The sequence below is a fragment of the Rhinatrema bivittatum genome, chromosome 8 (genome assembly GCF_901001135.1).
Source record: "Rhinatrema bivittatum chromosome 8, aRhiBiv1.1, whole genome shotgun sequence".
NCBI classification, from domain to species: Eukaryota; Metazoa; Chordata; class Amphibia; order Gymnophiona; family Rhinatrematidae; genus Rhinatrema; species Rhinatrema bivittatum.
In genome coordinates, this window is record NC_042622.1 from 192980422 (window position 1) to 192995773 (window position 15352).

Below are 15352 nucleotides of genomic sequence, written 5' to 3' on the forward strand. Positions count from 1 at the left end.
GGTAAAAATCTTCTCAGGATCCAAAGAAGAAAAAATTGTTTTCAACAGATGAAAACAACAGTAATAGTTCTGAGAGCCACGCCTGGGAAATACAGAGTACTAGGAATTCATTTGGGACATCCCGTAGCATGTTTTGGGGTTGTCTCCAGGTCAGTTTTGACATAATGAAGACTGATGGTTTGCTTCCTAAAATAAGAAGTGAAATGCTGAAAATTATTTCCTGTGCACGGGCTATTTTATTTAAGAACTGTGTAGGCAAATCTCGTGATCCGATTTTCTTAATCATGCAATTTCTTCCAGGTTCATAGCGCTGGGATGGGAGGGGAGGGAGTAAGCGATGGCAACACCTGGTAGCCAAATTCAGGATCCACGATTGCAGGATTTGGGAGGGAGCCCTCACACATGGCTCCCGGCCCAGGACTACTGCTGCAGTGAGGGGACACGTTGGGAGAGGACATAAAAATCGGATAAAATACCCAGGCAGTTGTGAATGCAGTCTCATGGTGCCATATCCCAGCTGAGTCCCCAAAAAAAAAAGAGTCATCAAAAAATAAAAGCAGTATTTTAATGAGATTCATACGATTTAAGGCTGACTTAGGACACATTCAGTGGCAAGGTATAAAGGGGGATTTTTCCTTTGTTTTGGTGGTTAATCTGAATTTAGGGCTCATGAATGGGTGCCAGAATGTTAAAAGCTGGGGAGAGCAAAGTCCTTCATTTATCTGGTGGCAACCTGAGCTTCCCTGAACTTCCACTTCCTGCCAGGTGGTCTCTGCAATTACTGAGGCACATCTGTGCTATGCAGATCCACACATCATCCCCCACTACCCAAAATCTCTCACACACACACACACACACGGTTTTTCTGTGCCATGCTTAGGTTCTGGATCTTGAGGGGTCTTTGTTGCTGCCACGTAAGTCAAAATATTTTCCTGCTTAAACCACAAAAGATTAATAGAGTTTCTAGTAACATTGTCCAAAACAGAGATGCTGGAAAACTGCCTTTACTTCACCAAGAAATCTACTGAATTTCAAGTATGCAGATTATTTCCAAGCTCATATGTGGCATCGATGCGCAATTAAACTCTTGACATCCCAGAAAGCCTAATCCTCTGTAAAAATGCACTCAGTTCTCCAGTTCCTGGGCTGGCTACAGGAAATATTTATGCAAATATGTTAACTATTCCCCTAAAGTCTTATTATCCAAAGGCTAAAAAGGTTGGGCCTCATTAATATACATAAAGCTTTTACTCTGGATTTTAAAAGCCTATCGCCCCTGGACTTCTGTCAACGCAAAATTAGCTCCATGGAAAGGCCAAGGAGATTACAAAACATGCATGCGGCGAAGCAAGCCATTTAAAGAAATGATATGCAGAGAAAAACCCTCAGATACAGTCCATTTTATTTTCATCCTGCTCTTCTGGGCTTCCAGCTCAATCCCAACCAGGGCTGGAATCCGGCACCAGGAGCATTTATTTGCAAATCCCCAAGGAAGGTCCCCTATTTTAGATCTCCCCCTCCCAACTTTCTTAGCCCAGCTCTGCAGCGAAAGTCCTCAGCTGGAAGGAATGCACCGAGGCTCCTTCCAGCACCCTGTAAACATTTATTTAGTATAATTTATAGCCCGCTAATCCCCCAAAAGTTCACGGGGCACAAAACCCCAAAAGTGCAAAACAGCAGCGCACAAACAACCAACCAGGTAATATAACGTCCCACAAACAGAAAATAAAACTATTAAGTCATTTAACATCCTCCCCCCACAGCAAGCAACCAACAGGATATCAGAATTATTTGAAGCCACAGGCCTTCTTAAAGTAGAAAGCCTGGGTATCCCGTGAATACTTGAAGCTTTGGGAATTGACCAATGCTCAATTGCCGGAAGTACTCAGGCAATCACTATTGGTTAGCGGCTATACCAGTGACTGGTAACTTGCAAAGACCTTAGGTGTAAATTCAAAAACGGTACTCCCCGCTTGATTCCACCTTGATCGTTACGTGAATGAACGGTGAACCATATACAATATTTGGAGAGGACATCATGGCACAGCTGGTCGAATGACAGAATGATTGAAGAATTGTTGTGCGCTTCAGGGTATGAATGGATGGTGTGAATGGTGTAAAATTCAAAACATACACATAGGAACGGGATATTATAGGCATTTATTAAGAACTAACATCCCGTTCATTCATAAACAGTTTTTTTGTTAATCCAAAGTTTTGCAACTATTGTATAATCAAGCATTCTCGAACAGTATTTTGAAAGTTATGCAAGTATTGTATAATCAAGCACTCTTAACCTGTATCCCTCATGTTAAATAAAGATTGGAAAAAAAAAAAAAAGTAGAAAGCCTAACTTTTTTATGGAAATGAAAAATATCAGTTTCTTGGTGGAGCTCCTGGGGCAAGGCATTCCACACTGTGAGCCCCCAGACGTAAAAAGATTCAATTGTGAGTCCCAGTCAAATGCAACTCCCCAAGCGAGGAGGTACACGACTTAACCTTTCCTGAAGACCTAAGTGTACAAATCTGCTCATAGAGAGATAAAACAGAGCTCAGATATGTGGCTGTCTCCCCTCCAATAGCATGACGCTGAATTTAATACTATGTTTCTGCGAGTGTACAAAACACATTCACTTCCAAATCTCCTCCTCGCGATAATAATGAAGACCTCATGTTTGGCTCTACCAGCATACAAATACTTTTAAGGCCTTTCAAGTAATCATAGGTCCAGCTATGATACTTTTGAAAATTTTGGGGTAGATTTTAAAAGGAGCACGCGCAGCGAACATGTGCGCACACTACCCGGGGTGCACACATGTATGCCCAATTTTATAACTTGCACGCGCAAGTTATAAAATCAGGGGTCGGCGCGCGCAAGGGGGTGCACAATTTTGCACCTTGCGCACGCCGAGCCGCACTGCCTTCCCCCATTCCCTCCCCATAACCTAACCTTCCCACCCCTTCCCCTAACCTTCCCCCCCCCAGCCCTACTCTAACCCCCCCCAAAATTATCTTATCTTTTGCACCTGCCTCTGGGCAGGCACAAGTTGCACGCGCCGGCAGCTTGCCAGCATGCGATCCTTCGACACAGCAGCAATGGCCGCTGTGTCGGAGGCCTCTGGCCCCGCCCCCAGACCGCCCCTTTTAATAAAGCCCCGGGACTTACGCATGTCGCCGGGCCTTTTTAAAATAGGCCCAGCATGCATAGGGCTTTTAAAATCCGGCCTTTTGTGTTTTGCAATTAAAATTCAGTCCTTATCTTTCAAAATCGCTATATAGTTTGTGAAGATCCTTGCTCTTGATGTGGTTCCCAACATGGGTCCGTGTTTCAAGCTGGATCTGCGTCAGGGTTTGATTAAACATTCTCTTCCATTGTCAATGCTCCACTATAGATAGTCTGACAGTGTTCATGGCTAGTTTGGCACCATTGCCCCTGTACAGCCTTAACTGTGTGAATTTGGGATTCTTGGAAGGACTATTTGATTGCTAAAAGAGATAAATCTTTTTTCTCTCCTATTGGGTATAACAGGGATTTTGTACTGGGTATTTTTTCAGGGAACTTAAGGTGTTGGATAAGTTGGCGCTCGGACAATTGCGGGAGAATAATAATGTTATTAGTTTGAGGTGTTGCAGGAGAAGTACCAGTTGGCAGAAGAGGATAAATTTCCCTTTCTTCAACTATGACACTTCATAGAAGGAGAAGTGGTTAAGTGTGATTTATTAAAAGGGACGTCAATTTGAAAGGCATGTGTGATAAATCTTTAAAATTGAAGAGGCCGATTTCAATGTATTCTTTGTTAAATATGAAGTTAAGCCAAAAACCTGCTCACATTATTGCCTGGGATAAAAATCTAGGAGCAACTGTGTTACAATCTTTAGTATTTACAGGTACAGATTATGTAACTCTCTTCTTCTTGGACTTCCTCAATCTACAATTCGGCCTCTACAGATACTACAAACCTTAGCTGCCAGGATATTAACCGGTTGCAGAAAAAGATCATATCACTCCAATATTGAAATCATTGCATTGGCTACCCATTGAAAAACGCATTCAATACAAAACACTATGGACCGGATTTTAAAAGCCCTGCGTGCGTAAATCCAGCTGGATTTACGCGCGCAGGGCACTTGCGTGCCAGCGCGCCTATTTTGCATAGGCCGCTGGTGCGCGCATAGCCCCGGGACGCGCATAAGTCCCGGGGCTTCGTAAAAGGGGCAGGAGGGGGCATGACCGAGGGCGTGGCACCAGCCTGGGGGCATGGTCGAGGCCTCCGGACCAGCCCCCGGGTCGGGTGATGGCGCGCCAGCAGCCCGCTGGCGCGCACAGATTTACGCCTGCTTTCGGCAGGCGTAAATCTGCCAACAAAGGTAGGGGGGGTTTAGATAGGGCCGGGGGGAGGTGGGTTAGGTAGGGGAAAGGAGCGGAAGGTGCAGGGGGGGGGTGGAAAGAAAGTTACCTCCGAGGCCGCTCCGATTTTGGAGCGGCCTCGGAGGGAACAGGCAGCGCGCGCCGGGCTCGGCGCACGCAAGTTGCACAAATGTGCACCCCCTTGCGCATGCCGACCCCAGATTTTATAAGATACGCGCGTATCTTATAAAATCCAGCGTACTTTTGTTCGCACCTGGTGTGCGAACAAAAGTACGCACTCGCGTAAATTTATAAATTCTACCCGTATGTATTTTACACAAAGCAATTTACGGTGAGCAGGTAGAATGGTTAAACGCTATCATTCGGCTTCACACTCCACAGCGAAATCTGAGATCCGCCAACAAAGGATTACTCTCAATACCATCAGTCTCCTCAGCCAGACTTACCGCGGTCAGAGAGAGAGCATCATCACTTGCAAGTCCCAAATTGTGGAACACTTTACCAGTGAAACTAAGGTTACAAACAATCTTAAGTCATTTAGAAAAAATCTCAAAACTTGGTTATTCGAACAGGCTAAAGAAGGCATAGGTTAAAGCTAATCTCTCTCAACCTCACTAATCACAACCTTATTCACGTTTCTGTTTTTTGGACCATTCTTAAGACCACGTCTCTGCTTATTTTTTATAATTCATATAGACTAAGTTATTTGTTTTTTTACTAGTTGTGTTTAAGTTTTTTAAATCACTTATATTTTATAATTTTTATTTTTTAAATACGTGTATACGTTTAATTGCTGGTTCCTATGATTTTATTGACCTTTATTGTTGTTTTATATTGATATTTATGTTTTCATCTTTTGAAATGTCTGTAAAACCGATGTGACGGTAATTCCAAACATCGGTATATAAAAGCCTAACAAATAAATTAAAAAATAAATAATTTAAGTTAAGGGAAATACTCAGTATCTTCTCCTATTGTTGAAAATGGATATAAATTGTTATACCATTGGTATCTTACCCCTGAAAGGCTGCACAGAGTTTAACCCAATGTGAGAGAGGAGATATAGGAACCTTCTTTCACATCAGTTGGAACTGTCCATTAGCTCAACAATATTGGGACATAGTCTTAGGTTTAGTTTGTAAAGTGTCTCATGCTAAGTTACTGAAAGACCCAACAGTTTTTTGCTAGTTTTTCCTGCCCCTGATGTGCCTCCTAGAATAATGAAATTGATTATTCAAATCATTATTGCGGCTCATTGTGAAGTTGCTGCAGAATAGAGAGGCGCACACTTATCCTTTTTGGGTTCATTACAGCAGCTTATTTGGAGAGTTTATTTTGCTAACAGCGATAAAAAATAGTTTGCTTATAAAATGTAATGATATTTGGAAACTCTGAACAGTTGTGTGATATCTAAAAATGGTGGACATGGGAAATGTTTTAGGGGATGATGTCCTTTTCTAGTTGTTACAGAATGACTATTCTAATTAGGGGTGGGAGGTAGGGGTGTGGAGGGTTGGGTATTATTTATTATGATTATTTTTATATTTTTCATGATTGTTTGCTGTTCCTTGATTTAATTTAAAAAAAAAAAACTAAAATAATTTTTAAAAAGTGTCAAAAGCTGAAGGAACATCTATCAAAACCAAAAAGAACCATATATCCTCCACCCAGTCTCCAAAGATGATTATCCAGCAGAGAAACTCAAAACATCTCTATAATATATGTCCCCTTCAGAAGCCACACTGGAACAAGTCCACAACATTGTTATCCTCCAAGAATTCCCGTAACTGGCCAACTACCGCCTGCTCAGTCACTTTTCCAATAAAGGGAAGATATAAGATGAATCTATAGCTCTCTGGAAAAAGCAGATTCTAAAGCAGGACACTTCAGTATTGGACGTACAGTAGCTCTTTTCAAGCAGTCAGGAAAAATCCTGACAAAGAGTTAACAATAGCAACCAATACACCACACATTGCAGTCTTAGAGGCTTTATCAACCAAGTTGGATAAGGATCAACTGAACAATAGGCTTAAATATATGCAAGCAGCCAAAGAATCTGTTCATTATTGGCCATTTAGAAATTATTCCAAGAGACACTAACAGTAGATTCTAGTATCTCACACAATGTGCCATAAATGACATACACCTTATCAATAAAAGAAACTTTGCCAATATCCTTAGTCTGTAGTAGGTAGGAAAACTGGTGGTTATTTTGTCAGAATACACAACACACTTATAAGTATAGACGTTTTACTTACAAGTCTGACAATAAGCAATAAAAGCAATCAAGATTAGTTTTGCATTAAAGAATATACACAATGATACTTTGCCTCATAATTTCCAATGTGAGTCTTATATATATCTTTGGAAAGACAAAAACACAGCACTTCATTAACCACTGTAAAACACAGGCACTTCATTAACCACTGTAATGTGTAACAAGCTTTTCCTCTGATCTGTTCTTTCTCTGATTTCAAACAGTTAGCTTGAAGTTGGTCTTTTATGTTGATTCTGCTGACCTTTGTCCTAGTTTCAGTTTTTCTTTGGGTTACTCCCATGTGTTCTTGAGGCCCCAACTGTCTGTCCTTATCACATCAGCAAACACTTAGATGTGGCAAGTAGCTACTGTCCTGTTTTCCCTGATATCTGCACAGTTAGCCTCATGAGTAACTTCTCCTTAATATATCTGATCTCATGACTTGTTTCTTGTTAAAGGCAAGCTAAGAAAAATGGCATATGCATTCTCAGAACTTATAGGCCTTATATCAAATAATTACACTAGTAATATTGATTCTGTGCTTCATTATTTATTTTAAAACATTTATGACCCACCCTTCCTACGTTCAGCATAATGAAGTAAAATTCACTAAAACTTAAAAAATAAAATACAAATTACCATAGTGGATAAATCAGTTCTCTGTCAGAATATGTAAATCAAGGGAGGCCTGGGATAATTATGTATTGTCTGCCAGATTGGGGAAGGCTTACTTGAATAAGCATATTTTTAAGGCTTTTCTAGAGAAGGATTATTCATTAAGGTTTCTTAGTTCATTTGTAAGGAATTCCATAGGAGAGGACATGCAGAGAAAATTGTACATTCTCGAGTCTTTCAGATGGACTACTCTAGGGAAATGAACATTGAGAAGCATCAGGGAGGAGGATCTTAGTGATCTAATAGGAGTATACATTTTAAGGATAGATGTGATCTAGGGAGAGTGGATATTATGAATAGAAGAATGTATAATTGTAGCCAATTTGTGGAGGATTCAATATGTAATAGGGAGCCAGTGAAGGGATTCCAAAACAGGGGTGATATGTTCATGGGTTGGAGTTCTGAATTCTGTATAATCTGTAATGACCGGGTAGTATGGGCAGGAAAATTGATTAAGAGCGAGTTACAATAGTCCATGCTAGAGAACAAAAGATTTAGGACAGAGTGGAAATCAGTTGAGGTGAAAAAGAGGTTTTAGATGTCAAAGACGTCTTAATTTGTGAAAAGAAGATTGAGTGAGAAATCTTACATGGTCATGCTTTGAAAGAGCAGGGATAATAATGATTCCAAGATTATAAACTTTCTATCGCAGTACAAAGTTCTTCACGTAATCTAAAATAACTCCTCAAAATAATTTCACATATTGACTACCTCAGGATCTTTGCAACCTGTAAATGTCAAGAAACCAGACCTCCAACTCAAATAATTCTCAACATCTATTCAAGGAGGATTGCATCCTATAAGAAAATTAAGACTTTTTAGCCAGGACAACTGCTGGTCTATAAAATCTCTACAAAAGTCTGATAAGTCCCCTCCTGAATAGATAACTTAGATTTTCTCTAGTCCCCTTCTACTTTCCTCAATCTCCTTTTCAAATGGGCTAATACTGTTAATACCAGAGGACTGACTATTTAGAAGTTGTGTTTCTGCTTTTCATAGAGCTACCAAACCCACCACTTTACCCAATAGTCTGTTTCAAGAATCAACCAAATTCGTCCAATAGGTGTAGTTGTTGCACAATGACTGACTTGCCCTCCTTTCTTCCCCTTTTCCCGCCAACACAGGAGCCATGAGCATCCCCAGCTGACCAAGGAAGATGAGCTGGAAATAGAACCCATTCCCATGCAGCACTGCTACCGAGATGGCATACAATCCATATTTTAATTGGAGAGCTGAAATCAAAAGTTTTGTTGAAATTCAAAATCTGTTATTAAACTCCTATATATCCTAGGGGAAAGTGATAATTCTCAAATACTTTGAAAATCAATACAGAGAACTTCTTTCCTCTGTTGATGGTTTGTCCTTTAGTTGGTAAGTACAGTATGCCAACCTAAAGATTTTCATGTAGAAAAGCATTGCTCTGCCAAGACCTGCACCTGTTCATTTTATTTGAAACTGCCTTCCTCGCCATCACCTTAGTAATAAAATAATCCAGCAAGCACATACTGTACTCTGCCAACAGATGTAGATCTTCAGCGGGCTATTACATTTCTGCAGCAAATCAGGTGAGTGTTATAGGAACAAAGTAATGATGGCAGAAAAGGACCAAATGGTCCATCCAGTCTGCCCAGCAAGCTTCATAAGGACATAAGAACATAAGAAAATGACATACTGGGTCAGACCAAGGGTCCATCAAGCCCAGCATCCTGTTTCCAACAGTGGCCAATCCAGGCCATAAGAACCTGGCAAGTACACAAAAACTAAGTCTATTCCATTTTACTGTTGCTAGCAATAGCAGTGGCTATTTTCTAAGTCAACTCAATTAATAGCAGGTAATGGACTTCTACTCCAAGAACTTATCCAAGCCTTTTTTTTTTTGTAATTTATATTTTTATTAGTACCAAATTGTTTACATAAGTGGGAAATGCTTCCCAAATACAGAGGATAGCAATGGACATGATAACATACATTACTCAACGCCACTAGTACAGGACAATATGTGTCTTCAAAGACAGTCTCCAACCAGTGCCGCACCGCCGCAGCGCTGGGTGGCACAATATGAGCATGTTACAACAACAGCATATTCCCTCTCAACACTATAATGTACAAACTAAGTGGTAACAAATTGAAAATAAAAACTTTGAGAACACTAAATGGATGCTTCTTGGTTATTTCCCCTCAGAACCACCGCCCCCCTTACCCTCCCCCTTCCCTCCCCCCCTCCCACCCCGCCTAAAACCTTTCCAAGCCTTGCACCAGGGAGAAGGTAAACCTAGAAGTGAAACATGGTTGAATAAGTAAATTGTCAGAGAGAGAGGAGAGTACGTCTCCCCGAAAATGGTGTCAGTGATATCGAAAACCTCTATAACAACAATAAGAAGGCTTCCGGAGCTTCAGTCCTTGAGGATCCCCTTTATGTATGGAGCCCACACTTTCTGGAATTTAGGGAGCTGATCATGCCTAGTAGCGGTCAGCTGACACATAAGATACACTTTATCTAATCTGTTCAGGATATCACGTAATGCAGGGGTCTCAACCTTTTTCCACCAGAGCGCTATTTCACATCTGGTAGCTAAAGCCACCTGCGTCACCAAAGCTCTCTCCCAGCTGCTGCCCTCTCCGGAGTCCACCTGTAATAAACAAAGCTGGGGAGTTAGAGGAATTTTGAGATTTAAGGTATGCTGAATATAATCCTGGATGTAAGCCCAAGTCTTGGCAACGCTAGGACATTCCCACCACATATGAAAAAAGGTGCCTATATTGCCGCACAACCGCCAGCAGTTAGCATTCGGGCGCAAGGACATCCTGTGTAATCTATCCGGCGTGCGGTACCATCTATAGAGAAGTTTATAGCCATTTTCCTTCAAAGTGGCTGAAATAGAACACCTAGATATGCGCTGATAACACGTTTCCCAGATCTTCTCAGTCATAATACCACCCAGATCAGAGTTCCAGTGAACTAGATGCGTGTCAGCCCCACCCGTGCCCCTATTTAAAAGAGCGTAAACCCGAGAGACATGTCTCTTAACCTGATCGGCGTTCCTACAGAATGTGAGAAAAAGTGGCTGTTCCTGAGAGAACAGCTGAGATAGCCTGTAAGTGGAAAAAAGATGGGAAAGCTGCAGGTAGGTATAATGGTCTGATTGATCTAAATGAAACTGAGCCTGTAAATCGGGGAAAGGTATGAGTAGACCACCCTTCCAAAGTTGCCCCAAAGTGGAGAGACCCTTGTGCTGCCAACGTCGAATGAACGCTGCGTCCAGCCCCGGGGGGAACAATGGATTATGCAAGAACGATGTATGTTGGTACATCACCAGATCACCTACAAGCCGCCTTTTCCAAGACTTCCAAGTGTCCAGCACCACCCGGGAGAAAGTTGTTAGTCCGTCCCCTGTCGGAGTGTGTGGGGCCCAAACCCTGGTAGTCAAGGGAGGAGACCCTGCAATCGCCTTCTCTATTACTATCCAGGGCTTGATCTGACTGTGACAGTGCCAATTGATAATCACAGCTAATAAATTAGCTACGTAGTACCATAACAGATTAGGGAAATTAAGACCCCCCTGTAATTTAGACTTATATAGAACTGACCTAGCCACCCGTGGAGGCCTTCTCTTCCAGACAAATCGAAAGAGCTTTCGTTGCCAAAGAGTCAGAGCTTTAAGAGGGACTTTAGCGGGCAAGGTCTGGAATAAATAGCAAAATTTAGGGAGAATCGTCATTTTGACCGCCGCAATGCGCCCCACCCAAGAGAGATTCATTCTGTCCCATCTATCCAGGATAGACTGAATGGAAGTGACAAGCGGGGTGTAATTTAGGTCAAATAATTGCCGCAGATCCGGGCAAATCTTGACCCCCAAGTATTTTATCCACTTTTTTGCCGACTTAAAGGGTAAATGTGCAGCCATCCTTGAGTACACTAAATCGGGCATAGAAATATTAAGCAACTCAGATTTGTCCTCATTCATCTTGAAGCCAGACACCCTCCCGAACAATCTAATTTCCTGTGCCAAAGCGGATAATGAGGAGTCAGGATTGGTGACCGTGAAAAGGAGATCATCCGCAAACAAGGAGACTTTGTATTCAGCCCCTCCCACGGAGATGCCAGTAATGGACTGCGAACCGCGAACAGTCTCCGCCAGAGGTTCCAATGTCAAGGCAAACAACAGGGGGGACAGGGGGCAACCCTGCCTCGTGCCCCGCCTGACCTCAAAAGGAGAGGAGTATGCTCCATTGATCTTAATGCGGGCCTGGGGGTGATCATACAATTTATGAACCCATGACTGAAAGTTCGTTCCCAGCCCCATTTTGGTCATTACTTTAAATAAAAAAGGCCAGTGTACTCTATCGAAGGCCTTCTCAGCATCCACGGATAAAAGAGTGGCCGGGATATCATGGTTCTGGACAAGTTCAATCAATTCAACAACCCGCCGTACATTATCGGAAGCCAACCTCCCTGGAATAAACCCTGACTGATCTGGAGCTACCAGCAGATGGGCCACACTCCCCAGCCGTCTGGCCATAATTTTTGCCAGTATCTTGAGATCTAGATTAATAAGAGATATCGGCCTATAAGATCCGCATAGGGTGTGATCCCTCCCGGGTTTAGCCAAAATAGTAATTCCCGCAGTGTTGGCTTGTTGGGAGATTCTGCCAGTATCCTTCAAGTCATTAAACATGTTGATAAGGGGTGGTGCCAATAGGGCCCCGAATACCTTGTAGAACTTCCCAGAATACCCATCCAATCCCGGGGACTTGCCCAGTTTGAGCTCTTTAATAATCTGAAGAGCTTCCATTTGTGACACCTCCTTGTCTAGCCTCTGTCTGTCCGCCTCTTCCAGGGCGGGCAGGTGAACACGCTCCAGGTAATTAGCTATCTCAGGGTCTAAGATAGTTGGGTCAGAGTCATACAGGTCTTGATAAAACGCATTAAATCTCTGGCCTATTTCCCCTTGCGAGTGAATGTATTGCCCATCCGAGGTTCGGATTTTTGTAATATGAGTGGCTGCCTCCTTTTCCCTTAATTTCCGTGCAAGTTGCTTGCTCGCTTTATTGCCATATTCAAAATGTTGTTGTTTGAGAAGCTCTAACTGGTGCGCTACCCTTCCCATCTCTAATGCATGAAGAGCCCTACGTTCCTCCCGCAGCTGTTGTGCAATGTGGGTCTCCATAGTCCGTTTATGACGGAGCTCTAAGTGTGCGATAGATTCTAGAAGCTGGAGGCGTTGCTTAGCACTGTCTCTTTTAACATAGACCGCCCTAGAAATAAATAAGCCTCGTAGAAAGGCCTTCAAGCTCTCCCATAGTGTACCGGGGGCCACCTCCCCATTATCATTAATAGCCAGAAAGTCCCGTATGGCCTCATTAATCTTTTCAACAAAGGCCTTATCATCCAGTAAACTTTCGTTGAGCCGCCAGAATCGCGTCCCCTGGTCCCCCCCACACCGCCGCAGCGAGATCCACACCGGGGCATGGTCAGACCAGGTGATACTACCAATATCAGCGTCCATGACTTGGCTGACCAATGCTTTGTCAAGGAGGAAATAATCAATCCTAGAGTAGGAATGGTGCGGATGTGAGAAAAAGGAGTAATTTCTAGCCGTGGGGTTTAATAGTCGCCAGATATCTGTAAGGCCCCTATCATCAATCAGATGTTTGAGGGCTTGTCTCTCCTTACGTCTCCCTCCCGGACTAGAGCCCGTGTTGTCAAGGTAAGGGTTTCTAGTGAGATTGAAGTCCCCACCAACAATTAAGTGCCCCTCCGCCCAGTCTCCCAATAACTTGGATAATTTCCCATAGAAAGCTCCCTGGTCACCTGTGGGTGCGTAAACATTAACCAGCGTGTATTGTGTGTTGTATAGCTTCACCTTCAGCATAATATAGCGGCCCTCTACGTCCCTTAAGATCGTGCCCACCTCTGGGGTAACATGCTGGGAAAACAGGATACCAGTCCCACAATATTTATCCCCTTTAGTTGCCGCTGAATGATAGAAATGAGGGTAGTCCCTAGCAGCCAACAGCTTTTCATACCGCTTGAGCAGGTGCGTTTCCTGACAAAACACGATATCAGCATGTAACCTTTTCATATCCTGAATAAAGGTTTTCCTTTTCATAGGCGAATTCAAACCTTTCGTGTTCACAGAGATTAATTTTAGACTATCCATCTAAAAAATACATAATAGAAAAAATCTCTTCCACCTCCCTACAGGTAAACACTGCCCCCCCCCCCCCCCCCAACCATACCCAGCCAAGGAGCTGTAATCTACCCCCCTCACCCGAATGCAATGCAAGGAAGAAAACATCTAAGGCTCGAACAGTTCCCCCCCCACCCCACCCCACCCCTTATGCGCCCACTCATTACGTGGGCTTGAAGCATGGAGAGCGATGCCATCACCGAGCAAGCTCCATCCCCCCTTCCGCTCGCACAGGAATAAACACAGAGAAACAACGGTTGCCCCATCAACCTAAAACGTAGAAAACAATTGAACCTGGCAATAAACCTCAGCCTTTGTGGATCCAGGCGTGACACAGGCCCCGCACAAAGCTAGAGTCCGCGAGGAGGTGTCCCTCCTCGGAAGTCCCGCCCCTCATCCTGGCCCCTTGGAGGCATTAGAGTCCTCAGAGTTCCTTCGAAGCCGTTTACCACCCTTGGGCACCCGCTGCCACTTTGGAAAGTCTCTCCTGAGTGGTGTCTCCAGTGTACCAGTCCTCGCCGGTCTCCGTGCCTCCGTCAGGAGGCCTGCCGTGCGCAGAATATCCTCGGCCTCTGCCACCTTTTGAACCCTGGAGGAGATACCATTAATAGAAAAGCTCAGTCCAAAGGGAAACAGCCATCGGTATCGAAGGTTCTGATCACGCAGGACCTGCACCACAGCCCGGAACTCTCTCCTCTTTTGAATGGTGGTGAAGGACAAATCTTGAAAAATTTCAATCTGGTGCCCCTGCCATTGCAGGGAGCCGTGAGCCCTGGCAGCCGTCATCACCCGCTCTTTCACCTGGAAACTGTGAAAGCAAGCAATGACATCCCTGGCCTGGTTATTTCTGGGAGTCCCCAGGGATCTGTGTGCTCTATCTAAAGCAATAGATGTCTCCTCCGCTGGAGCCGTCTCGGGATGAAGCAGAATCTTACAAATGTCCTGAACCACCTTTATACAGTCTCTATTATCAGGGGTCTCTGGAATGCCCCTAAATCGTAGATTAGATCTTCTTAATCTATTTTCCAAGTCTTCCACTTGCCTGGATAATACGTCCTGGGCATCGATGAGCTTCTGCTGGTCCTCACCGAGAGTGTGGCTGTAAGTCTGTTGCTCCTCTAGGCCCTCCTCCAAGGTCTCCACTCGGTGTCCGATCTCTGCTACCTCCGTTTTTAGGCTTGACATGATTGCCTCCATGTCCTTCTTATTCTGTGCCATATCGGCTCGCAGCGCCCCAAACCACGCTGTAAACTCGGATCGGGAGGGCATTTCGTTGTCTCCCCGCTCTGGGGACCTTGGGGTCACCTCCCCCTCCGCCTCGGGAGAGATTCCTGGCCCGTCCGCCATTTTGGCCACGCTGCCCGTGTCCAGCTCGGCCGCACCCGCGGCGAAAGAAAATTTTTTTAAATCTATTTTTTTCTTGCCAGCTGCCATAGCAGCACTTGCTGAGGCAAATCCTCGTTTTAGGGCAAAAACCGAGGCCTCCGGGCGCCGATGAAGGCTGATGCTAGGAGCGGTCGGGGAGCAGCCCGGGATCAGCCGTCCGACCCGCGCGGTGACGTCATCCGCTCTCCATCCAAGCCTTTTTTAAACACAGCTATACTAACTGCACTAACCACATCCTCTGGCAACAAATTCCTGAGTTTAATTGTGCATTGAGTAAAAAAGAACTTTCTCCGATTAGTTTTAAATGTGCCACATGCTAACTTCATGAAGTGCCCCCTAGTCTATTATCCGAAAGAGTAAATAACCAATTCACATCTACCCGTTCTAGACCTCTCATAATTTTAAACATCTCTATCATATCCCCCCTCAGCCGTCTCTTCTCCAAGCTGAAAAGTCCTAACCTCTTTAGTCTTT

General features: G+C 43.9%; 1 protein-coding gene across 1 annotated transcript in view; it reads right to left on the reverse strand.

Annotated features, from left to right (window-relative positions):
- LOC115096939 (S-adenosyl-L-methionine-dependent tRNA 4-demethylwyosine synthase-like) overlaps positions 1-15352 on the reverse strand; it is a 279452-nt gene that overhangs the window by 190252 nt on the left and 73848 nt on the right. The window lies entirely within an intron of this gene.